This window comes from Jaculus jaculus, chromosome 22 (genome assembly GCF_020740685.1).
Source record: "Jaculus jaculus isolate mJacJac1 chromosome 22, mJacJac1.mat.Y.cur, whole genome shotgun sequence".
Lineage (NCBI taxonomy): Eukaryota > Metazoa > Chordata > Mammalia > Rodentia > Dipodidae > Jaculus > Jaculus jaculus.
The window spans coordinates 4,120,778-4,148,500 of NC_059123.1; the positions used below are offsets into that span (position 1 = coordinate 4,120,778).

Sequence of the window (27,723 nt, forward strand, 5' to 3'; positions counted from 1 at the left end):
GATCATTCTATTCATTCCGGTTAAAAGTGACAGAGGCAGCCGGGCATGGTGCCTTTAATCCCAGCACTTGGGAGGCAGGGTAGGAGGATTGCCATGAGTTCAAGGCCACCCTGAGACTACATAGTGAATACCAGGTCAGCCTGGACTAGAGTGAAACCCTACCTCAAAAACAAACAAAAAAAAAGTGATAGGGGCAAGGAGATCACCACAAGTTCAAAGCAAGCTTAGTTTAAATAGTGATTTCTACACTAGCCAGGGAGAAACTATCTCAAAAAAAAAAAAATTAAAACAGAAAAAAAGTAAACAGGGCTGGAGAGATGGCTTAGCAGTTAAGTGCTTGCCTGTGAAGCCTAAGGACCCCGGTTCGAGGCTCGGTTCCCCAGGTCCCACGTTAGCCAGATGCACAAGGGGGCGCACGCATCTGGAGTTCGTTTGCAGAGGCTGGAAGCCCTGGTGCGCCCATTCTCTCTCTCTCTCCCTCTATCTGTCTTTCTCTGTGTGTCTGTCGCTCTCAAATAAATAAAAATTAAAAAAAAAAAAAAAGTAAACAGAGGGCTGATAGATGGCTCAGCAGTTAAAGATGCTTTCTTGCAAAGCCTGCCAGCCTGGGCTTCATTCTCCAGTACCCATATAAAGCCAGATGCACTGCGTGGCACGTGACTCTTGAGTTTGTTTGCAGCAGCGAAAGGGCCTGGTGCCCATCCTCACTCATTCTCTCTCTCTCTCTCTCTCTCTCTCTCTCTCTCTCTCTCTCTATTTCTCTCTTACACACGTAAATAAACAGATAATAACTTAAAAAAAGATATAGTGGAACAATATCATTATACATTGCCACAAACTTGACACACTTCTGAGCTGTGTAAATGCCGTATCTTAACTATATTTTCTAATTATTGTCTAATTATTTTGCTTTCGCCCACAGCCTCTTTCCCTTTCTTTGGGTGCTGTGCATTCGAGGTCACTAAGTTGACCTAAAGTCATCCTCACTTTCCAAAATGGAGCCTCCAGGTGAAAACCCTAGCTGGCCACATGTTTCGATGTCAAAATAGGATCATTCAGGTTTTGGCTTGGAGGTTGGGGAAAAAAAAAAACACGGATTTCAATTTGCAAGGGCCTGAAAAAATACCAGGTGACACTTAGGGAGGAGTGTGAATCAGGGTGCATATGCATCACTCACCTCGGTTTTTACCACTCAGGTGGACACAACTCGTTAGCACCGTGCTGTGGGTCATTAGGTAATATTGTTACTTGTGGTCCACTCGCTCTTTTGTTTGTTCTTTTTAATGAACGCTAGCTGAAGAGCAAAGTACTCGGAGCACTGACATTCATTAATGTGTAACCTCACAAGGAGCGTGAAAAGAAAATCATGAATTTCCCTGAGGTGACTTCCACGTGACCGGTATATTTCATGTTTGTATTAGAAATTTTTACTATGTGCCCCCATTATGGTCTATTATTCCAATGCCAGGGTTTTCTTTTGGAAAAATAATAATAGCGAGAAATATGGCTTGATGGACATTTCATACCAAAAGAAATCAATAGGCAAAGCGCCACTCATATTTCCTCAATTTCATAGAAAACTTAATATTATAAAAGTTTTAAAACTTTTTAAGCCAGGCGTCGGGGTGCATCAAGGGAAGTTGGAGTAGGATATCCATGAGTTCAAGGTTAGCCTGACTGCAGAGAGTTCCAGGTCAACCTGGGCTAGAGTGAGACCTGCCTTAGCCGTTAAGCGCTTGCCTGTGAAGCCTAAGGACCTGGTTCGAGGCTCGGTTCCCCAGGACCCACGTTAGCCAGATGCACAAGGGGGAGCACGCATCTAGAGTTCGTTTGCAGTGGCTGGAAGCCCCAGCACGCCCATTCTCTCTCTATCTGCCTCTTTCTCTCCCTGTCTCTCTGTCACTATCAAATAAATAAATAAATACAAATGAACAAAAAAAGAAAAATCAAAACAAAAACAGGAAAAAAAAATTATTTTAATTCTGTAAGCATAAAAATTCTATGCCCCATGGAAACAGCATTTTTAAATTTTTGTTTTTTGTTTTGTTTTGTTTTTCGAGGTAAGGTCTCACTCTAGCCCAGGCTGACCTGGAATTCACTATGGAGTCTCAGTGTGGCCTTGAACTCACAGAGATCCTCCTACCTCTGCCTCCCGAGTGCTGGGATTAAGGAGTGCACCACCACGCCTGGTAGCTTTTTAAATTTTAATAGGCTAACACACACCATAAACTCCAAGCTATCTTTCAATATAACCACATATTATAATCTCTGAATTTACTTCTTAGCAGATCATGTTTTTTTTTCCTCACAATGTTAAAAAAATGAACAGTGTATGCCACATATTAAGTGGCATTATATAAAAGAAAGAACAAATTTGCCTTTATACCTAACATCAGACATAATAAGATAAATTTCATAAAAAACTAAATGATAGCTCGCTGACAGTGCTTTTCTGGCAAACATGATTACCTGAGTTCAGTCACCAAAACCTACTAAATGCTGTAGCAGGTACCAATAATGCCAGTGCGCCTGTGACAAGAAGGGGGACAGAAGCAGATGAGTCCCCCAAATCTTTGCAGACCAGCTAGGCTGGTGAACTAGGCAAAGGGACCCTGCCTCAAATAAGGCAGAGGATGAGGACTGACACCCTAGGTTGTTTTCTGATCTCCACAGATTTGCCCTAACCTTCACACACACACACACACACACACACACACACACTCACTCACTCACACACTCACACACACGTGGAGAGACATATATGACATATATACACGTAAACAATCTTAACTTGGGCTGGAGAGATGGCTCAGCAGTTAAGGCATTTGCCAGCAAAGCCAAAGGACCCAGGTTTGATCTCCAGGACCTACATAAGCCAGATAACCAAGGGGGTACATGCATTTGGAGTTGTTTGCAATGGCTGGAGACCCTGGCATGCTCGTTTGTCTCCTCTCTCTCTCTCTCTCTCCGATTTCTCTCTCTCTCTCTAAAATAAATAAATAAAAATAAAATATTTACAAAAATCTTAACTTGTATAAAAACTTCCATTTTGTTCCTCAAGTTTATCTTACAGTTTTCACATCACTTCAGTCTGTCATTTCAGTAGAAGTGCGTGGTCCTTAGGTGGGTTGTCTCCTGTGGCACCTTCAGGCTGGATCCCTCCTTTCATTAATACCACTGATTGGAAAATGAGAAGGTCCTTGGTGTCATGTTAGAGAAGACCATGAAACCTAAGAGGATTTAATCCCATAGAGGATTAAGTTACAGGAATCTGGCGTAACTAATCCCTGATTCCACTTGGGGATGGAAGCTGAATTGCACATTTCGTCTTATTTGACAATTATTTGTAAAAGAGCCACTAAAAATAAAAGAAGGGTGGTTCTATTGCTATTCAATGGCTCTGCAGTCTTCCCATCCAGGAACAAAGGGGCACGAAGGATTTTTTCACGAAAGATTAAATCCAATTTTCTCAGAACAGAAGGTGGTTATATTCTCAAGATCATTGAAGTTCTGGTATTTCTCTGTAGTAGTCACATTTGTAAAGTGTGAGTTATGTTCAAAGACTGGCATACTAACTTACAGATCTAGGAATAAAAGGAGACAATATTCTACAAGTGTGTTGCTTCTTTAAAGATGTGCTTTCTTCCTTGGACTTACACAACTATATTGAGTAATAATAAATTTTCTTTATGATTAAAAAACCCCTGATCCTTTATAAATTTAGTGTACCATTTGATCTGTTGAGGTAATGAGACATTGTTGTCATGAAGCATAGGTACTTCTCTGGGGATTTGTTTCTTCAGCGTGGCAGCCTTGGGCATGACCGAACATCTGAACATGAGCTCGTCAGGAACACTCATTTTGCTGACATACGTTCTTCACTGAAGGTGTCTTGAAGCATAAGTAGGCATGAAATATTTGAAAAGTCATCAGAGTTAAAGAAAATAATCTCCCAGGCTGGAGAGATCACTCAGCAGTTAAGGCACTTGCCTGCAAAGCCTAAGGACCCAGTTTCAATTCCCTGGTACCTACATAAAGCCTGATGCACAATGTGACGCATGCACCTGAAGTTTGTTTGCAGTGGCTAGGGGCCCTAAGAAAAAGCCGGGCATGGTGGTGCACCCCTTTAATCTCAGCACTCAGGAGGCAGAGGTAGGAGGGCCACTGTGAGTTTGAAGCCACCCTGAGATTACATAGTGAATTCCAGGTCAGCTTGGGCTAGAGTGAGACCCTACCTTGGAAAAAAAAAAAAAAAAAAAAATATATATATATATATATATATATATATATATATATATATATATATTCAAAACAACAAAAGAATGTCCCACTTGCTAGAATACCATTACCAAATAATAAAAAGTAATGAAAACAAACTGGTTTCCCAGGTGACTCTTGTGAACTTCAGTCACATGAGGACCTTTGTGCCTCTGTCTTTACATGGGTACTAGGGACTATAGAATAATATTTAGAAACTCAGAGAGACAAATAGACAAACATGAGCATATCAGAAATGTATCTATCAACAAAAGTAGGATAGATAATATAGATGTAGGTAAATATAGCTAGCCATAATACAAATGAAGTTATTTATACTGATGCTTTCACTTCCATGCCAATACCACACAATAGATTCTAATCTCCCCTCTCTCCATGCTTATAATCCTCACCTTAATCCGTGAGAACCATTTCTCATCATCCTCCACACATCTGTTTATTCATTTGTCTACTCAAATCTAAGATATGTGGATGATAATTCTCCAAATGGTTAATACACAACATCGTGAAAAGCAAACCCACTAACAAGAATTCAATACTTATTTGTAGTTTTTCCAATAACGTTTCATATAGTGAAATAGACAGCTACAAACTGTAAGTATACAGTTCAATTGAAAATACTACTAGTGGGGTGGAGAGATGGTTTAGCGGTTAAGCACTTGCCTGTGAAACCTAAGGACCCCGGTTTGAGGCTCGATTCCCCAGGACCCACGTTAGCCAGATGCACAAGGGGGCACATGCATCTGGAGTTCATTTGCAGTGGCTGGATGCCCTTGCGCACCCATTATCTCTCTCTCTCTCTAACTGCCTCTTTCTTAACTGCCTTTTTCTCTCTCTGTCTGTCACTCTCAAATAAATAAAAATAAACAAAAAAATTAAAAAAAAAAAAAAAAGAAAGTACTACGAGGCATGGTGACACACACCTTTAATCTCAGCAACTTGGGAGGTAGAGGTAGAAATGTTAGTGTTTAAGGCCAGCATGGGACTACAGAGTGCGTTCCAAGTCAGCCTGGGCTATAGTGAGACTCTACCTTAGGAAAAAAGAAAAAAAAATGTAGTTCATAGCCATATGAAGACACAAAATATTTACATCATGACAGAAGGATTTCTCATGGACAACATGATTGTGAATGTTAAAACACTAGCCTGTGTCACTGAGAAAATGCCTTTTTTATGACCCCACATAGAGAATCTTTCTTAGTAACTGTAAACATCTCTTGTGGTACAGACCAGTCTATATGAAAATAATCTTTCTCCCTTTAAAAATGTTCTTTTAGCCGGGCGTGGTGGCACACACCTTTAATCCCAGCACTAGGGAGGAAGAGGTAGGAGGATCGCCGTGAGTTCGAGGCCACCCTGAGACTCCATAGTGAATTCCAGGTCAGCCTGGACTAGAGTGAGACCCTACCTCAAAAAACCAAAAGAACAATAAAATTTTAAAAAATAAAAATGTTCTTTCTTCTTCATTACCAAATTCAGATAATTTTGAATCCTGATTTCTCATGTCAAGGTTTGGTGTTTCCGCACACATGAGCTGTGGGGCGCTGAGAAATCAAGCTAGAGCAGAGTCTGAGAGCCTTCTTCCTGCAGACCGGCTGTCGTGGTGTAAGAGACAGCGATGCTGGCCTGCTCACAGAGGAAAGTCATCAACAGTCTTCACCCGAAGTCGACCCGGCAAGCTACAGAAGTGGTAAGACAGGAAAAGTATGCCCACCAGTGCCATAGGGGTCTGTCTGTTATGAAGGTAACCAGCTGCTCTCTGATTGAATTTGAGACCCTCTCTGGGGGAGAGAATACATGCCTGATTCTGAAAGTTGTCAAAAGCCGCTTGCTGGGAGTGGTATAAACCCTAGGGGCTTATACTATCTTACTAAATTAATATATTACACCCAACAATTGCCCTCTATATATTTATGTCTATGTTCATATACTAATATTACTCTCTTTTTTTTTTTTAGTTAGAGAAGCTTCTCTTTTTTTTTTAATGTTTTATTTATTTATTTGAGAGCGACAGACACAGAGAGAAAGACAGATAGAGGGAGAGAGAGAGAAGGGGCGCGCCAGGGCTTCCAGCCTCTGCAAACGAACTCCAGACGCGTGCGCCCCCTTGTGCATCTGGCTAACATGGGACCTGGGGAACCGAGCCTCGAACCGGGGTCCTTAGGCTTCACAGGCGAGCGCTTAACCGCTAAGCCATCTCTCCAGCCCTAGAGAAGCTTCTCTTTTCAGATGGCAGTGATGACTAGAGGAACTCAAAACTCATCAAAGTGCTTAGAAGTGACAGGGGTGTGTTCAACACTAAGTGAGACATCTCTATCACACCCTCCAAGGCTCAGGGTCCACTGTGGAAGAGATGGGGGAAACGTGAGAGCCAATGGTGAGCAGGACTCTACAGCACTGTCTTTGGAACTCACAGTGGCTGCAGCATTGATGACCTCGCAGTGGCTAATGCTACCTCCACAAGACCTGCCTCCATATGAAAAGGTCAAAGAGATCAAAATAGAAGAGATACTGGTTGGAGAGAAGCTAGGTTTCAGGAGATAAAGTATAGAAGAGGGAAAAGAAGGGTAGTGGGAGGGAATTACAATCAGAGTTTATTGTGCACAAGTGTGGAAGTTGTCAATAAAAAGAAAAAGTGGGCTGGAGAGATGGCTCAGCAGTTAAGGTACTTGTCTGCAAAGCCTAACAACCTGGGCTCTATTCCCCAGTACCCACATAGAGCTAGATGCACAAAGTGGCACGTGCATATGGAGTTCGTTTGCAGTGGCTAGAGGCCCTGGCACACCCACATTTATTCATTCATTCTCTCTCCCCTTCTCTTTCTCTCTCTCTCTCTCTCTCTCTCTCTCTCTCTCTCTCTCTCTCTCTTTCTCTTTGCAAATGAATATTTTTTTCTCCGATATAGCTGACTTTCAAACACAAGACAACACCATTGTCCTTGGCCTGTACCTATCACCAAACTCATGACCTTCATAGTTCATTCACATAAAACTGGACTTCACAAAATCCTTTGCCATATTCTTTTAATTATTAGCCAAGGATGTCCACTCTCTGTATTTGTAATTGCCTTGGGATTTGTCAGTGTGTCTTCTGAACACTTTGCCCTTGTTATGCCCACTGTTGCCTTCTCTAAGATGTAGCAATGGAAAAGTCCTTTTGTGTGTTTTACTTAATATTGTTTGATTTTTGGATGTGGTTTTCTATTTGTTTTACCAGAAAGTTAGCTTGCAGATTGGGTTCTGTGAAACAATTCCCCTGCTCTTCAGCAGAAACCATGACCGTCTTACCCCCCCCTCAAACCCAGCTGTTGAACACGCTTCCCCAGAGACATTAAGTGGAAGGTTGCATTGTGGAAGTCTTCCCCACCCTTTAGTCAAATAAGCAGCATATCATTTTGTAAATCTTTATAGGCTCCTGTGCATCATCCTAATATTAAAAGGGATATGTAAGCTATGTCAACAAGAGGAAAATGATTGAATATCTGAAGAAATTTTTTTTAATATTTGAAGAATTGGAAGTAAAGGGAAGAAAGAAACTGTGACCACCACACCCTCGCTGGAAGAAGAAAATTTACTTATGGAAATAAAAGTATTCAGGAGCAGTGTCTTGGTTACCTTTCTCAGGGCTGAGACAAAATACCTGACCTCCCCCTGCCCCCCCCCCAAAAGCAGTTTCTAGTCCTGGGTTCTAGTCCACGTCTGCAGGAGGACATGGTAACAGGTGCTGCCTCGCTCAGCCCACAGGGAGAAACCAGAGCGGAGCGGAGAATGCTGTGCCCAGCCAGTTCCCTCCCCTTCGTACAGTTCAGGGCCCCAGGCCTTTGGATAGGTGCTGCCCACAGTTAAGATGGGTTTCCCCACCTTACTTAATCTACCCAGCACACTTCTTCTCAGAGGCTATCTACAAAATCCCTCACGGGCGATTCTAGGTCAAATCGACATTCGTTCTAAACCTCCACAGGAATCATGGAAGGCCCAAGTCGAATGGGAGATATAATTAAAGATAGTGACCATGAAAGTTAAAGTCAGAAGGAAACTGGAAAAGAGAGGAGGGAATCGGCGAATGTCATAAACTGCTAGGCTGAGAACACAGGTATCAGGTATTCCTACAGAAACCCGTAAGTAACAGTAGAAGGATGAAGTATTGAATAGAGAAGGAAAGAAGGTGGGAATAAGTAGACGCCTGCCTCTGCCTAGAATTGGGAATCAGCTGTTTGGATTTAACAGCGGGGTCATGGAGCGCACGCATCAATGGGCAAGCCTGCTCAGTGCAGAGTTGAAAGATCCGGATCTTGAAGTTAACTTTGATACAAGAGGAAAGAGTTACTCTGTAATCACAGGGAAGGTGATGTCTGGAATAATATAACATAATAATAATATGTGATGACTGATTGATCAAAGAGATTAAAGAACTAGGCTGGGCGTGGTGGCGCATGCCTTTAATCCCAGCACTCAGGAGGCAGAGGTAAGAGGATCACGGTGAGTTTGACGCCACCCTGAGAGTACATAGTGAATTCTAGGTCAGCCTGGTCTACAGTGAGACCCAACCTCAAAAAAAAAAAAAAAAAGAGAGAGAGAGAGAGAGAGATTAAAGGATTAGATAGACGCAAAATTATTCTTAAAGGGAACATACTCGCAGGATTTTCCTGGTGGAAGGTATGAGGAGCAGTTTCTCAAGATGATAAGCTCAGTTAGCAGCCGAAATGTGTGGACTTTTGATGGAAAGTATCAGCAAGCATCACTGACCTGGAAAATCCCAGAGGCAGAACCCATGTTTGAACAGGGTGTAAAAATTATCCAGACTAAGCAAAACTGCTTTTCAAAATCACTGCTTTTTCAGGCGTGTTTCGTGATGCATATCAGATGTGATTACAGACATCCCTGCTGTTTAAAAAAAATTCCCAAAGCCAATGTTTTAAAACTGCCTCTGCATTTCCCGTTCCCATTCCTGATGTACTTCTTACATATAAATGGCCACCAAAGTGTAACATTTTGCAACGGTTCAGCAAACATGTTTCTGTGATGCCTTTTAGAAACTTAGGCAAGCAATAGTCCACACTAAAGGAAATGAATATTCTAGGACTTTCATGGCAGTGATGGTTAGGAAATCAAAAACTCAAAGAAGGCAGCCACTCTAGTAGAGATAGCAAACTAGGCCAGACACCACACCATGCCTTTGTACTTCCTACATAGCCCAAGGGGTAGGCCATAACTGGTAAGCAATGTTGAGATCCTCAGGTACTCCAGGCCTCCATAGGCCACAGACAACATTAAGACATGCAAGGCTTTCTATGAGCAAAGGGGGAATTTATTTTATTTATTTTATTTTTATCCATTTATTTATTTGACAGAGAAAGACGGAGAGAGAGAGAAAGAGAGAGAGAGAGAGAGAGAGAGAGAGAATGGGCACGTCAGGGCCTCCAGCCACTGCAAACGAACTCCAGACGCGTGCGCTCCCGTGCGCTCCATGACCCCGCTGTTAAATCCAAACAGCTGACTCCCAATTCTAGGCAGAGGCAGGCGAGGCTAACGTCCAAGCTGCTGTCAGGGACACAGCATTGCACATTGGGTAAGTAGTAAAGAGGCTGATTTGAGATGATAGTCTTGGTCCAAGGTTGACAGCCACTTAGTAATGGCCTTGTTGGCAGAGTGCTGACCCCACTAGACATCTCATGGCAAGAGAAAGGGTTTGCTTCAGAGACACAGCTAAAGTGGCTTTTCACAACAGAGCCAACCAAAACACGTCAGTCTATTCAGCAAGTCACGGAATTAATACGTGCAGTGAAGGCAGAAGCCTAATCATTTCTTAGGAGTCTGACCCGACCTCATCTCTTCTTCTCTCACAATGGAGATTAAGTTTCCACATAAGTTTTTGAGGAAGGCAGGCCATGCTCAAAGGATAGCAAGGAGTATGGTAACCAGCGAGATGTGAACTTCAGAAAGTATTAGAAGAATGAAATCAAACGGGAAGCCCCTGCATGCAAGGAAGATGGGTGCCAAAGTTGCTCACCTGTGTCCCCCATCAACTCAGGTGTTTTGAATGCTAGGTTCCCAGCTGATGGAGATTTGGGAATTAAAGCCTCCTGGAGGCAGTGTATTTTGGGGAGCAGGCTTATGCAGTTTTTTTTTGTTGTTGTTTTGTTTTGTTTTGTTTTTTTAATTTTGTTTATTATTTATTTATTTGAGAGTGACAGACAGAGAAAGAGGGGAAGAGAGAGAGAGAGAGAGAGAGAGAGTGGGCACGCCAGGGCCTCCAGCCACTGCAAACGAACTCCAGATGCATGTGTCCCCTTGTGCATCTGGCTAACATGGGTCCTGGGGAATCGAGTCTCGAACCGGGCTCCTCAGGCTTCACAGGCAAGTGCTTAACCACTAAGCCATTTCTCCAGCCCAGGCTTATGCGTTTTACAGCCAGTGTCCCTTGCCAGTGCTTGGCACACTCTCCTGCTACTGTTGTCCACCTGATGTTGGCCAGGAGGTGATGTCCACCCTTTGCCAATGCTGTCATTTTCCCCTGCCAGCATGGAGCTGCCCCTAGAGTTTTATAAGCCAAAATAAACCTTTTTTTTTTTTTTAATCCACAAGCTGCTCTTGATCGGGTGACTTCTACTAGCAGTGTGAACCTGAGTGCAACACTCCTCAATCTACATAATCAAAAGTAGCCAATGGAGGGTTACTGGGTGACTGAGAGCATTATTTACAGTAAAGCGTTCGCATTCCATTTCCCAATCTGAATCAGTTTGCGACTTGCAAACTACTGAGTGGAGAGGCTCTGCCCCCAAGAGACAGGGCAAATTCCACCTCTACAAGCACAAGCCCAGCAGGACGTGATATCAGCCCTCACACAACACGCGACGTGTCCTCCTACTAAGGTAATGCGCGCTGGAAAGGGAAGTACTGAAACGTGTCAAGGACTCGCACATGGGGTCTGAGTATCTAAAATCTGTAAAATTCATACTTCCTGTTGCCTAGGTGTGTATGGGCAAGTAGACAATGTCCAAGTGCAGATGTGGCTCACAGGACGTCTGCTAGATTCACAGACACACAGCACGCATGGTTAGGGTTAGGGTTTCCCTGAGTTAGAAGGACAGGCTTGGTGGATGAGAGAGCCTCCACATTACTTCAATAGCCTTGGTGGACTGGCTCAAGTCACGAAGACATGTCTAAACGCATGAAGAAGGATGGTGTTGTCACTGGTGTGGTGCCTTCCTCCCGAAAACGATGAAGAGAGTTGAAATTATCCAGCACACCAAGTACACTTGCTCCTCCTGTAGTAAAACCAAGATAAAGTGATGGGTTGTGGGGCTGGACAAATGGCTTAGCGGTTAAGGTGCTTGCCTGCAAAGCCTAAGGACCCATGTTCAACTCTTCAGATCCCAGTAAGCCGGACTCACAAAGGTGAGGCAAGTGCAAGGTTGCACATGCCCACTAGGTGGCACAAGAATCTAGAGTTCAATTGCAGTGGCTGAGGCCATGGAGTGCCAATTCTCTCTCTCTCTCTCTCTCTCTCTCTCTCTCTCTCTGTTGCTCTCTCATCCTCTCTCTAAAAGAAAAAACAAACTACAAATAAAAGAGATGGGTTGTGAACATCATGCACTGTGGTTCCTACATGAAAATAGTGGTCAGCAGGGCATAGACCTACAAAGATTTCAGCCATCACAGTTAAGTATGCCGCCAGAAGACGGAGGAGATTGAAAACCAGCAGAGGTGCCATCATTTGAGACATCTTAGCCTATAATAAACGGGTTAATTTATGTAACAAGAAAAAATTCTGTGGCAAAGCGTTTATTTCCACAGCTGGTAGAATAAGAACTGTCATAGTGATATACAGATAACATCAGTATTAGTGCCACCATAAAAGACAAAACAAAAATGCAGCATTCCTTTCCTTATTTCCTTTTAATGTGCCACTATGACCCCCTGCAATAGACAATTCCATAGACAAACCCAGAGAGATGTGATATCTTTTCTAAAGCAGATTAGCATGGCTTCAAGGTACAAGCTATACAACCTTGATATGGGTTTTCTGTTAATTTCTACCCCTACCAGAAAAAAAAAAAAAACACAAGAATTTATACATTTTTATGATGGAGGGAAAGTGGAGCACATGTACAGAGATATCCGTGGTGCAAAAAGACACATGAAAGTCATGGCAACCTCAAGTAACAGAGTCACAGCAGAGAAACCTACCATTCCCAGATACATGCTATCTGCAGATATGAGGCTGTGGATATGATGGACCAGCAGACATCAAGTGGCCATGTGGCCAGAACCGCCCATGATGTTGGCTCTGTCACATCCACTATATGGCTATTGAGGGAAGTAGGTTATGAGGTAATCAACCAAGACAGAAGTCGAGCCTTCAAGGTCAGTCACCAACAGCTTAAGAAGGCACAAGCCATTCCTGGAAGCAGTTAGTCTAGATTTTTCATGTCTCTGTAGAGTTATATCTGCATATCTATGACTTCATCAAAGCTCCTTAATATCAGCAGATCTAATATTGATTATATAATTAATATTAATTGAGCCAGAGGTGACCTGCTGGTGTTCTCCAGCTCTACCCAGTGGTAGCCTCAAAGTTAGAGATGACATGGGCTGGAGAGATGGCTTAGCGGTTAAGCACTTGCCTGTGAAGTCTAAGGACCCCGGTTTGAGGCTCGGTTCCCCAGGTCCCACGTTAGCCAGATGCACAAGGGGGCGCACGCATCTGGAGTTCGTTTGCAGAGGCTGGAGGCCCTGGCATGCCCATTCTCTCTCTCTCCCTCTGTCTTTCTCTCTGTGTCTGTCGCTCTCAAATAAATAAAATTAAATAAATAAATAAATAAAAAATAAAAAAAGTTAGAGATGACAGACATTCTTCCAGGTTAGTATGAGATGGCTCACCTGGTCATCAACCTTGTATGAAAAGAGGCTCAAATGCATGCAACTCAAAAGCCTTGGAACAATGTTTCTATGTGGAGAGTGATTGGTCCGTCACAGGACACTTAAAAATACAACTGGACTGGAGAGGCGGCTTAGTGGCTAAGGTGCTTGCCTGCAAAGCCTAAGGACCCAGGTTTGATTCTGCAGGACCCACATAAGCCAGATGCACAAGATGGTGCAAACGTCTGGAGTTCCTTCGCAGTGGCTGGAGTCCCTGGCATGCCCATTCTCTCTATCTGCCTCCCTCTCTCAAAATAAATAAATAAATAAAAGATAGAGTTGCTATATGATCCATCAGTTCTACATACCAATGAGATGGAATAACTATATAAAAAGGATAGCCAGGCATGGTGACACAGGCCTTTAATCCCAGCACTCGGGAGGCAGAGGTAGGAGGATCACGAGTTTGAAGCCACCCTGTGACTCCATAGTGAATTCCAGGTCAGCCTGGGCTAGAGTGAGACCCTACCTCACAAAACCAAAAATGGATACTTACATGCTCATGGTTATTAGAACACTATTCATAGTAGCTAAAATATGATATCAATCCAAGTGCCCTGAGGTGGATGGATACATTAAGTAATTAGTATATGCTTATCCCATTTAAACTATGCTGACTTCACTCTCCACTGGAGAATCTGTTCTGCTTTGTCAGAATTTAGCAAGGTTAACTACCTCTAAAACGTCAGCCAAGCCACAGCTGAATCCGCAGAGGAACCAGGGAGATGAGCAAGAGTGCTGCTTCCACACTGTTCCTGATAATTAGCACCAGGGTGAGGGAGACAGGCGCTGAGGACACTCAGCACCTACCAAAGCAGAGATCTAGAGGCTGCTAAGAGCTCATCTCTGGACTTAAAATTACCCACCAAGGCTCAGGGAATTTTTGTGGAAGAGGGGGCGGAAAAGTTGTAAGAGCCACAGGCTGAGACATCATGCACAGAGGCACTTCCTTCCCCCCAAATAACTGACTGCTGCTCCCACAACACATAACCCACAACCCCATGAGGAATGCCTGCAGTCCCACTGAGGCGGGTCCCCAATGGAATGGGGGCAGGGATGAGGGAAAAGGGGGTACCAGCACATGATGTATCCATAAGAAGTATGTTGTTCACAATAATAATAATAACATAATATTATGTGTATATATATACAAGCTATCTATATAATCTGGAACCTAGAAGTGGCACCTAAGTCAGGTGTTCATTTGGAGTGGCAAGAGGTCCTGCATGCCCACAAGCCACCCCTGTGCAAATGCCTAAAATTGTTCAGAAAGAAAGAGGCTCTATAGTATATGGTAACTTCCCATTAAGGGTGTTTGTTAACATAGATACAACCACAAAGAATTCATTATGCCACCTAGTTGAGGACAACACTATTGCATATGGAGGAGAAATAAGAGTTGGCAAAGGACCAGTACCTCCCCCAAAACGTAGTGAATAAGTTCAAGATAAATAACAGTGCCTGACTAAAGAGAAAGCCGAATGAAAATTCAAGTTATCAAATGGTTTGCCTTTAAAAGATTTAAGATAGATGCCTGTGCCATGAGTCAGGAGATCGTTATTATCAGTTCTCTTCACCACGAGGCTGTATGGAATCAAGTCAGTATCCCAAACATTCAAGGGTGATCTCAAGTTCACCAAGAAATGTATAAATCAGCTCCCTGAAGGTTAGTATGAACATAGGTAGACGTGTGTTTAATATGAACTGAATGCAGCTCAGCTGAGTTCCGTGCAAATCGCGTCCATTACAGGAAGAATTCTGACTAACAGGACCAAAGAAAGAAATAAGGTGCAGGTTGGCTGCAGCTCAAAGGCTTCATTTTTCTTGAGTTTCCACAAAAGGCCTTTAATTATGACTCATGAGTCACTGGTTTATATAACTAGATAACATTTAGTTTCATTACTCATCAGGTCATAATTGTGAGTTCGTGACAGTCTGTCTTCAAACTCATCACACGATGGCAAAAGAGTTCTTGGTCAGGGAAAACAAAACCAAAAACAAACAAACAAACAAAGAAAAAAGCAAATGAGTGTAATTTGCCCAGGTACCTTTCATTTGAAATATCATGGGCCGGACCAATGCAGAGAGTTAAATAGGCATTTCTTGATAGTCTGTTAACACTTTCCTCTCCATGGGCCACAGTAGTATTTGTCTAGTTAATAGATTTTTTTTTTTTAGGTGAGAGCAAAAAACAGGCCTTTTTTTAAAAAAAAAATTTTATTTTTTTATTTTTTTATTTTTTTATTTGAGAGCGGCAGACACAGAGAGAAAGACAGATAGAGGGAGAGAGAGAGAATGGGCGCGCCAGGGCTTCCAGCCTCTGCAAACGAACTCCAGATGCGTGCGCCCCCTTGTGCATCTGGCTAACGTGGGACCTGGGGAACCGAGCCTTGAACCGGGGTCCTTAGGCTTCACAGGCAAGCACTTAACCGCTAAGCCATCTCTCCAGCCCCCCCGTATTTTTTAACGAGAGAGAGAGAACTGGTGTGCCAAGGCCTCCAGCCACTGCAGTTGAACTCCAGAAGGAAAGGCCAACTTGCATGCTTGGCCAGTTTTATATGCTTGGGTCACCTTATGCTTCTTGCTTATGTGGGACCTGGAGAGTCAAATATGGGTCCTTAGGCTTCACAGGCAGGTGTCTTAGCCATTAAACCATCTCTCTAACCCTACCTAATGGAATTTTGAGTAAACTAATTCTAAAATAGCACATTCTGATGCACTTCTCTGTAATGGGGTATTGTGGGGTTTCATAAAAATGTAATTTGGGGCAGGAGAGATGGCTTAAGTGGTTAAGGTGCTTGCCTTCAAAGCCTAATAACCCCCAGGTTTGAACCCCCAGTGCCCACATAAAGCAAGGTGCACAAGGTGGTGCATGTGACTGAAGTGTGTTTGCAGTGGCTAGAAGGCCTGACACTCCCATTCTCTCTAATAAATACATAAATAACATATAAGGATGTACCTTAAATATAAAGGAGGATTGGCAAGTCTGTGTAATTTGTATAGGAGAATATTAGCACCGCATACCTCTAATCAGCTTAACACGCCTAGATGCTCTGTAAAAAACCACACATATGTTACATGTGTGTGCAAGCACAACCACATGTGCACATCTGTGACCTGAAGAGACAAGTTATTGTCATTGTCTTCATCGCCTGTGAGTAACACGGCACCCGTGAGGCAGAGATGGAGAATGTCCCGACATTTGCTCGTCCTCCACGCCTCCTCAGACTTGTACCTGTCTCATTGCTTCCTTCCAAGGTGACGCCTGCCAAGGAAGCCATCTTCTGACAAAGGGATTACTAATCTTCCTTCTTCCCAGAAAAAAAAAAAAAAAGTAAATAAAAACCACCCAATCTACATGTTTGCACAAGGGAGGAGGGAGCCTTCAATGTGGCTATCTTATGCAAGGAGAGAAAACGCTCATGGCATGTATTTGGCGGAACCTGTTTTCACCAGCTGGGACAGATAACAAAATGTCACAATACCTCTCAATAACATAACGGTAGGTGGCCACTCCCTTCCTACCTCTTATCTCCTTGTGTGTATGTATAAAACCGTAACAAACACTTTTTTAAATGTAAATGCTCAAGGGTTTAAAAATTATATGTGCTACCTTTGAGAGATTTTTATACTGACAGAACTATATATAATCTTTACTCCAATAAGAATTAAAAAAACTAATAATGCAGAGGACTTGCATCCCTTATGCACCGTCCCCGAGACCCACAGTGAATACAGTACTCGGCACAACAGAGGTTTAAGAATAGACTCCTCATGACCCACTGCCTTCCCTGAGCTCTACACCTCCCTTGGCAGAAAGATCATCGAATTAATACATTTACACTAATATATTACTGACTTTACATTTTAAATTGTGCATGCCCTTATCAAGCATATATAAGTATATATATACATATATACACATACATAATTTGTTTGTTTTTTTTTTTTTTTTGAGCTAGGGTCTCATGCTAGCCCAGGCTGACCTGGAATTCACTCTGTAGTCTCAGGCTGGCCTCAGATTCACAGCCATCCTCCTACCTCTGCCTCCTGAATGCTGGAATTAAAGGTGTGCGCCACCACACTTGACTCCAAGCAGGTAAGAGCTTTTTCATTAGTTGTGTTTTGTTTTTTGGGTTTGTTTTTTTTTTTTAATTGAAAGTACTGTGGTGTCTTCAACAAGAACTTACCATGTAGTTTGGGTGGGCAACCAAGAGAAATGGGAAAAACCCACATTATTTCAGGGGTCTGTCTAGCCTCCTTGACCATCAACGCTTGAGGAAGAATCTGATCCCTGGCACTGGGATTTTCAGTTAACAACCTGTGACTTCTGCAAGCAGCTTTATTCACCCATGTGGGAGAAGTAGGTTTCCATATGGGTTATTTACATACCATTATTTTGGTTCCTCCTCCCACACCTTATGGTTACAAGGCCTAGAAACCAAGCTGGAAGTGAGCTGGACACTTCCTCTGGGCCAGTCAGCTTTCTTCGTGCCAGAAGGGATTCGATGAGTTGCTGGGGGTGGAGATCCATGAACGCTCCTGCCAACCCTGTGTACACCGTGGTCAACTGGCTAGGCAAGATAAGCCTGCTGGTAAAATAATAGTTTGAGTGAAGTAGGAGTAACCAATGGGAACTCATGGCTGGTACTGGCCAAAAGCCTATGGCGAAAGACGCAGGCCCTGGGGGAGAACCTGTGACCTCCCAGAGTAGCTAATGGTACCGAGTGGCTCCTGGAAGACAGAGACTCAGGTTCAACAGTGGTACAGTCACTGGTAAGTAGCTTCCACCCATGCCAGCGTGATGCACTGGGTGAAAGGGAGAGGGCATGAAAGTAAGGTGTGGATTAATGGAGGGAAAAGAAAGTATTAGTGAGAAGGGGGATAGTAAAGGGTAGTTGGGGGAGAATAAGATCAAAATAGACATATGAAAAGGTGAAAAGTGAAAAATTAAATGTTAGTTTTTAAAAAGAGACTGGTTCACATATGCACAGTACAAGTCAAACGGATAAATATATTTGATCTGGAAGGTCTTTTTAGATCTTTCATAAACTACAGTACTTTCTTCCTCAAATGAATACCATGGAAAATTAAACTCATAGTGAAACAAAATGAGCAAATTAATGGCAGGTGTTCTGCAGGCAGGACTAGCTAGCGTTGACCTCAAGTCAGGGCTGAGGAAGAATAGTTGTCCCTCTTGATATTCAAATAAACCTAAATAATATTTACTCACATAAACTCCATATGAGAATACTTTTTATCATTAAAAAAAAATGAGCTGGAAGCCAGGCGTGGTGTCACATGCCTTTAATCCTAGTACTTGGGAGGCAGAGGTAGGAGGATCGCCTTGAGTTCAAGACCACCCTGAGACTACACAGTGAATTCCAGGTCAGCCTGAGTTAGAGTGAGACCCTACCTCAAAAAACTAAAAAAAAAAAAAAAAAAAAAAATTAGCTGGGCATGATGGCACACACCTTTAATCCAAGCACTCAGGAGGCAGAGGTAGGAAGATTGCCATGAGTTCGAGGCCACCCTGAGACTACAAAGTGAACTCCAGGTCAGCCTGAGCTAAAGTGACATCCTACCTCAAACCCCCCTCCGCCCCAAAAAAATGAAGGGTTATAAAAACTCAAAGATGCATTTTAGCCTCCAGGTATTTTTGGAATTTGTCTTGATTTTTATCCTTTAGGTTTTTTTGTGTTTGTTTGTTTTGTTTTGTTTTGTCTTTGGTGTTGCTAAGGACAATTGTAGGGTTTTCTATAACCAGTGATTTTTCAAGGTGCAAATCCCCTTATGAAGATGAAGATTAAGTACTCAAGAAGGTCACATATTCATACGGAACCCACTTCCTTCAGGTTTTATGAAATGGAATCATAATTCGGTAGATCGGTGTTCATGATGTGACCACAGCACTTTATAGCGCAGACTATTCCTAATGTTGGATCCAAAGCGCAGGTCTTGATCTCCAGCAGAACCTCAGTGTCGCCCTTCACTTGGGACGGCGACCATGGTAGTCACGCTGTGTTTATCTAGGTAGCCAGCCAGTCCTGAGGCATTCAGGGTCATCATTAATGTGGGGGCGTGTATTCATGGCACCATTTGGAAAATGACATTTAATTTTTAATTACCTTCTATTAGAGCAATACAGAAGCCAAGGAGGCAAAGCTAAACAAATCATGAAACTCAAATGTATTTTTCCATTCCAAGCTGTGGCAGACCACCACCTTAAGTAGATTGGTAAAAGAATAAAACCAGAGATCAGCGACATCAATATAACAAATGTCAAACCTGCTAACGTTATCAAACTTGAAAACGTACTCAAACACTTCATGTTATGTTATTATATTAATTTAAATATATATATATATGTTAAAATGTTAAAAAATATGCATTCTTATCAAATACATTTTCAACTATGTTCAGGCTTTCAAATGTGAGGTATACTAGTCTCTTATATGACTATTATCTAACACATGTATAAAATATATAAAAGTATCACCTGGTTCTACCTACACAAGACCCTCATAATAGGAGGAAAAGACAAGGACATCAAAATAAAAGAGAGGGATTGGAGAGATTGCTGAGTGGTTAAGGCTCTTTGCCTGTGAAGCCTAAGGACCCAAGTGTATTCCCCAGGTTCCACATAAGCCAGATGCACAAGGTGGCGCATGCATCTGGAGTTTGTTTGCAGTGGCTAAAGGCCCTTGTGTGCCCATTCTCTCTCTCTCTTTCCCTATCTCTCTAACTGCCTCTTTCTCTGTCTCTTCCTCTCAAATAAATAAAATATTTAAAAATAAATAAAAGGAAGACTAATTGAGAGGGGGAGGGGCTATGATGGAGCGTGGATTTGTGAAGGAGAAAGTGGGTGAGGGGAGGGGGTCATCAAGGTTTATTGTCTATAATTATGGAATTTGTCAATAAAAAAGTTAAGAAAGCTGGGCATGGTTGTGCACACCTTTAATCCCAGCACTCGGGAGGCAGAGGTAGGTGGATCACCAAGAGTTTGATGCCACCCTGAGACTCCATAGTGAATTCCAGGTCAGCCTGGGCTACAATGAGACCCTACCTTGAAAAACCAAAAAAAAAAAAAAAAATAGCTAAGAAAGTGGGGGACAGAGGGAAGGGAAATACGATGGTCTGTAAGTATAGAAGATGTCAATTAAAAATATATATGTTTATATATATATATATATTTTAAAAAACAAGAGCAGAGAATAGCTGAAGAGTATACACAACACTGACCTTTCACCTACATACATGCATGCATATGCACACACGTGCATGTTCACACACAGGGACACACATATGCATGTATACCAATACACTTAGGAACATGTATGCACACCACACACACAAAAGAACGAATTAGCCAATGATGGCAGCTATCGCCAGCTGCCCCACATTCTCCCTCCACTCTTTTCCATGGGTGTAAAGGAAAACACGTAGACGGGTTACCACTGGCTTTCCAAACTCACAGAGGAAAGAGTGAGGAAGGGCATCAGATCTGTTCTCCATGGAAAGATGGTGCCCATTGACACATGGTGGTTTGTTACAAACTGTACTGGTATTTACAGATAATAATAAAATATACAATATTTCTTTATTGCAAATTCCATAAGCTTAATTGATTCTCACATAATGCCAACACTGATTTTCCTCTCAGCTCTTGTGTTCTTAGTCAACCTATGATTATAGATGATAAATGAAAGCCATTGGGACATGATTATTGCTTAATATTTTTGTTTGTGTTCAAGGGTGAAATAAACAAAGGTGAAGATTTAAAAAAAGTTAAGAAATATATAAAAGCATGTATTTAAATGTATTTTCAAGCATAGAAAATTGTGTTATATAACATGATTTATGCAATAGTAAAGAATAATAAACTAATTAAATATCTTCCGCCTGTTAAAAATATACATGAAGATGGCAACTACAATTATCCAGAAATATATTTACTAAGAATATATTCCTAGGGAGTATGTTCCCTGATGGGTTCCTTAATATTTCAATAAATTACATATTCATATTAATTTAATATAGAAAATCACATACAGAATCATTCAATATGCTCATATAGAATAATCCCTTAAATGATATTTCTGGAGCTGGGCATAGTGGCATATGCCTTCAATACCAGTACTTGAGAGGCAGAGGTTGGAGGTTCTCTGTGAGTTCAAGGCCAACCTGACACTGCACAGTGAATTCCAGGTCAGCCTCGGCTACAGTGAGACTGACTACCTTAAAAGAAAACAACCTACTGCAAGGCCACTGAGAAATCTTGCTGGAACTGAGCTGATAACCTACTCCATGTAGACCAGCTGACAGAAAGCTGGAAGAAGCCATTCTGCATGCAGTTCAATGGGAGAAAGAGAAATCACCAGTGAAGATACTCATCAGCGGATACTGCAAGGCTTATATTTGGCCAACCAGGCCAAATGAGCCAATGGGTGCAATAGTGGCATGTCTGTTATGGGGGAAACCAACTGCCCTCTAATTGAAGTGGAGGCCCGCTCCTTGGGAAGGGAATACATCCTTGATACTGAAAACTTAAAACAGGGCTAATCACAAGCCCTAGGGGTGTAACGTCTGCTGTTGTCTGGCCAAATGTATATACTATGCTTATCAAACTGCCCAGTAAGCACTTCTCTTAATGTTCACACCCTTATACTAATGCTACTCTCACTTTTGGTTGAGAATCTTCTCTTTTCAGATGCAGTGACCTTGGGACAATCAGAAAGTATCATGGTGATGGAAAGAAATGACCACAGTGCTCAGTACTGCAATATCTCTATCACACCTTCCAAGGCTCAGGGTCTGATGCGGAAGAGGTGGCGGAAAGAATGTAAGAGCCAAAGGAAGGGCAGGACTCCATACAACATACTCTCTCCAGACACAAAATGGCCTGGATATCCATGGCCTCACAGTGCCTGATACTATCTGCATAAGACCATCATAAGAGGAGGAAAAGATCAAGACATCAAAAGTAAAAGAGAGACTGATTGAGATGGGGAGGGGGTATGATGGAGAGTGGAGTTTCAAAGGGGTAAGTGGGGTGAGGGAGGGTATCACCATGGGGTATTTTTTATAATCATGGAAGTTGTTAATAAAAAAAATTTAAAAAAAAGAAGACAACCCAAAAAATAATTCATGATATTTCTGATAGACCAACAAATTTAGCAAACAGGCTGTTCCAATGATGGCTTCCAATACTTTGATCTTTGAAGAATTCACCAGTTTACACAAAATCGTGACAAGAACGTAACATGCATCTTTGCCAAGTATTCAATACAGATAAAAGTAAAGTCGTAATTCAGAGGGATTCTTTTTGATAGTATACATGGTTCATTTAAAAAGCACAGCTTCCAGGATGGAGGGGTGGCTTCATGGTTAAGGCGCGTGGATGATGTTCAACTCTCCAGGTCCCACCTAAGCCAGACACCCAGGGATGCAAGCACACAAGGTCACTCATGCGCACAAGGGGGTGCACACATCTACAGTCAATTGCAGTGGCTGGATGCCCTGATGTGCCAATTCCCTCTCTCTCTCTCTCTCTCTGTCTCACTCTCTCTCTTTCTCATTAAAAAAAGGGAAGGGGCCTTCTGTTGGGCTTGCCTCAAGAAAAAAAAAACAAAAACACAATTTCCAATTTCCATCTCCTTTACTCTGTATTGAGAGGCTCTCAATAGGAAAACATGCGGGACAACGATTATTTACTATTGTTGCTCAAAACAAGAAGCAAGGCGGCCACACAGCCACTTCTCAGCATTAAGCACCTAGATATAGACACCAAAGCAATAACCAGACTTTGACCTGTTCTTTGAGCCCAACCCTAAAAAGTCTCAGGTAGTTTATGCAGCGTTGGCAAAGGTATCCCCAGGGCAGACTGCTGGGCACCACTGGGAAAGTCTCGTTCTCCACATGCTCTCTTTGATTGGAGATGAAGCAGTGCTTCCAAGGGCCATAATCCCGTGAATAGCAGGTCCTCTCCCAATTTGTGGTCCTTGTCAATGTGAATCCACCTGCAGGAAGGAGCAAATTCCCTCACTCCTACTGCTTCAAACACCGGTGCAAAAGCCATGATCTAGAACCTGCTAAGACCGCATTTTGGAAGAGAGATGTTTATGCTTTGCCACATATGCATGTGTGTTGTGCATATGTATGTATACATGTTTGCATGCATGTGGACTCACGTGTGTGCACACGTGTGAGCCCTGGTGTGTGCATGTGTGCAGGTTGATGTGGAAGGTCTTGCACAGTTGCTCCTTTTTCTCAGGGACGTGTTTTCTAGATGAACCTAGAGCTCACCGCTTCTTCTAGACTGCCTGGCCAGAATGACCTGTCTCTGCCTCGCCAGTGCTGTAAACACAGGGACACACCACCATGATTTACGTGGCTTCTGGGGATCTAAACTCGGGTCTTCATGCAATTGCAGCAAGCGCTTCCTCACTGAGCCATCTTCCCAGCCCCGGATGTGTGTTTAAGATACACACATGTCCTTCTTTCAATACCTTGAATGGGGGAAAAGCTGATTGCTTAAAGTGAAACAATGTCAAAGAGAACTTGCTTAAAACTTTTAATCACTCCCGCTGGGTGTGGTGGCGCACACCTTTAATCCCAGCACTCACTCAGGAGGCAGAAGTAGGAGGATCGCCATGAGTTCAAGGCCACCCTGAGACGACATAGTGAATTCCAGGCCAACCTGGGCTAAAAAAAAAAAAACTCTTAATCACTCTACCATCTGACATGCACCATCCCACTCTTTCCCTCTGTTCCTCAGGCTGATGCCAGGTGAGATTTCTTCTCTACTTTTTACACTATACTTTTTTCCCAGATTGGCTAACTTCTGGAAGGGGTAGAAGGAATGGTCTACCATGCTGGCCTAAGTTGAAACCCCTTTAAGGCAGTTAATCAACATACCTTCAATTGCTGCCTTAGACTAGTTAGGTCTGGGGCTCCATCAAAGTACCTGGCTTTATGTAGGCACTAAGGTATCAAACCCAGGCAAGGGCAATGAGGCACCACAGGGGTGACAAGTTCCTAGTGTGTCTAGGGATATAAATCAACGAGGCATCACTTACTACTGTGGTTTCCCACAACATACTACATAACCCACTGCAGACTTAGTCAAGGGAAATCTCTCCCAGCTCACCAGAGGGCACACAGTCTCCTGGAGCATACCTTTGTTTTCCTGCATTTTTTTTTTTTTTTGATGTCTTACAATTTTTTTTCATAAGTATTACCAGTAAAATGTCAAAAACTGACAAAGAAAATATTGTGGGTCCCAGGACGACCTGATCTGAAGAGGAGATGTTTGTCTTGGCTTCAAGAGTGAGCTTTCCTGTCAGTGATCTAAACAAAATTGTGGAACACACATCTTGAACAATCAGTTCCAAAGCACAAGACGCTTCTAAAATCCCATATGCTTTTGGAGAAATAACAGGCTTCCAATTACATCCACCTTTTAATTAACTACCTCTGAATGGCTGCTGTTTTATTTCATAGATTGACAGGTTAAAATTAGATCTCGCAAGTCATTTCAGTCTAGAATAGCAACCCCTAAACTGAACCATTTCTGGAAATTCAAAAGAAGGATGGATGAAAAGCCAGGCATGGTGGCGCACACCTTTAACCCCAGCACTCGGGAGGCAGAGGTAGGAGGATCACCATGAGTTTGAGGCCACCCTGAGACTACATAGTAAATTCCAGGTCAGCCTGAGCTACAGTAAAACCCTACCTCATTAAAAAAAAAAAAAAAAAAGGATGGATGGACACAGTGAAGCCAAATTCTAAGTGATCTGAGCCAATGAAAACCCAACAGGCCTTGAGTTCGGTGACTCCAGTCTTATTGTCAACTGTATGTGAATCATCCTATTAAGAGTGCTGCTGTTGCTGGCTGTGTGATCAGTGCCTGAAAAACACCAACCAACAATCAAGAATGCCTATTTTAAATTTTCATTTTCTTTTCTTTTTTCCTTTTTCTTTCAGATAGGAGCAATTAGGGTGTTGCAAGTACTGATCACAGAGAGATCTTAATAACAAATCATGCCATCTCCAATTATCATGGCCTTTCTGCTCTCCAAAAGGAAGAATGCGTACTTTTTAAAAAAATGTTCTTGTTCATTTTTATTTATTTCTTTGAGAGTAACAAAGAGAGAAAGAGGCAGATAGAGAGAAAGAGAGAGAGAGAGAGAGAGAGAGAGAATGGGCACGCCAGGGCCTCCAGCCACTGCAAATGAACTCCAGACGCATGTGCCCCTTGTGCATCTGGCTAACGTGGGTCCTGGGGAATTGAGCCTTGAACTGGGGTCCTTAGGTTTCACAGGCAAGTGCTTAACCACTAAGCCATCTCTCCAGCCCAGAATGCCTACTTTTGAACACACTGGTTTTTCGAGGTAAGGTCTCACTCTACCTCAGGCTGATCTGGAATTCATTATGTAGTCCCAAGGAAGCCTCGAACTCACAGTGATCCTCCTCCCTCTGCCTCCTGAGTGCTAGGATTAAAGGTGTGTGCCACCATGCCGGGCTTGCTTTTCCTATTTTTATAAGCAAAGCTTTTGTGAACCTCTGAAGCTAAAAATATTTGTTCAGAATGTATAGAGATGAAACCTTCTATCCACAGCCAAAAGTACAGTGTAATTAAATGCCTCTAATCCATTTATGCTGGAATGCATTAAAATAATAGTTATATTTCCTTGTTTGGTTGGTTCATGGGTTAGTTGACTTCCTGTAAATGCCGGGAGGAGAACTATGTGGGGGAGTGAATGCACGTGAGCTTGAATGTGAGAGAGCCTGGCAATTTCCTCAGCCCATCAGATTGTGCTTAGAGTCAAACCTCTAATCTTTCAAAGAATTTTTGACATACATTATTACACTTTTTAACAGTGGTTATAAAATATCTAGATTTCAGCTTTAATTATATGCTATGCCTCTGAGCTATCCTAAAACATAATCACAGAGCATTCCCCCTAAATTATTATAATGTCTATTTAAGCAATCAAATCCTAATAAGAGTTTCTTTGACTATATGCATTACCACTTTAAATCCCTTTCCATAATTAGATACAACTCAACCACAGTGGTTATAAAGAAATGTCTAGCATTGTAAAGAAATGACTGTTTGGAGTGAGTTAATTTTATCACATCTACTTAAGACAGTAGTTACTTGGCATAAAATCAAATTTCAGTGGTAGGCAATAGTATTTTAAAGTCATCCTAAAAACAGACCAAAAGAAGTGATTGATAGATAGATAGATAGATAATTGATAGATATAGATAGATGATTGATAGATATAGCTAGATGATAAATGATATAGATAGATAAATAAGAGATGATGGATGGATGGATACAAGATAGATAGATATAGTAGGTACATATATACATACATACACAGATAGATGTGTCTATGGACATAGCACCCTGAATGTGTATAATTTCATCTGATCTTGGATGTTAAGCAGGATCAGACCTGGTTAAACTTGGATGGAAGAAATAATAGTTAGATAATATATACTGGGCATGATGGCACATGCATTTAGTCCCAAAATTAGGGAGACAAAGGTTGGAGGATTACCATGAGTTCAAAGCCACCCTGAGACTACATAGATAGATGACATATAGAGACAGGTGGTGATTGGTAGGTGATGGTAGATGACAGATATTTGGAGAAAGGAAAAAGGAAGAAAGAAAAAAGAAAGGAAGGAAGGAAGGAGATGGGAAGGATTAGAAGGAAAGGGAAGGGAAAGGGAAAGGGAGGGGAGGGAAAGGAAGGAAGGAAGGGGAAGAAGAAAGAAAAATAGTTTATCATATTGCTGAGAAGAAGTGACAGAGGAGTGCACAGCCCTGAAATATCTCCATCACACCTTCCAAGGCTCAGGGTCCATCGAGGAAGAAGTTGCGTGGAGAATGTGAGAACCAAAGGAAGGGCAGGACTCCTTACAATGTACTCTTCCAGACACAAAATGGCCTGGATATCCATGAACACACAGTGCCCAACACTACCTACACAAGACCAATATAATAGGAGGAAAAGATGATGACGTCAAAATAAAAGAGAGATTGACTGAGAGGGGGAAGGGATATCATGGAGAGTGGAGTTGTGAAGGGGAAAGTGAGGGGGAGGGAATTATCATGGTTTATTGTCTATAATTATGGAAGTTGTCAATAATAAAAAATAAAAGGAAAAACTGGATCAGGGAGTGGAGAGATTGCTCAGTGGTTAAGGCACTTGCCTGCAAAGCCTAAAGACCAGGGTTTGATTCCCTGTACCTGTGTAAAGCCAGATGTACAAAGTAGCACATGGAGTTGTTTGCAGTGATTGGAGGCCCTGGCTTACCCATTCTATCTGTCTGTCTTTCTTCTCTCTATTTTTCTCTTCTGGCAAATAAATAAATAAAAATATTTTTTAAGTGGATCAAATGAGTTCACACATACAGCTGGTTCATGTGATGTCTTCTGTACCTATTTTAATCAAGTCTTCTCTACCTTTTTCTTTCCTTGCTAAAGAAACCAGATGGGGGCTGGAGA

General features: G+C 42.3%; 1 protein-coding gene and 1 non-coding gene across 3 annotated transcripts in view; both read right to left on the reverse strand.

Moving 5' to 3' along the window:
* Slco1a2 (solute carrier organic anion transporter family member 1A2) overlaps positions 1 to 27,723 on the reverse strand; it is a 98,203-nt gene that overhangs the window by 38,495 nt on the left and 31,985 nt on the right. The gene's annotated exons all lie outside the window — the stretch shown is intronic.
* LOC123456445 lies at positions 25,180 to 25,305 on the reverse strand. Its single transcript, XR_006634543.1, has one exon. It is a non-coding gene; the product is annotated as a U8 small nucleolar RNA (small nucleolar RNA).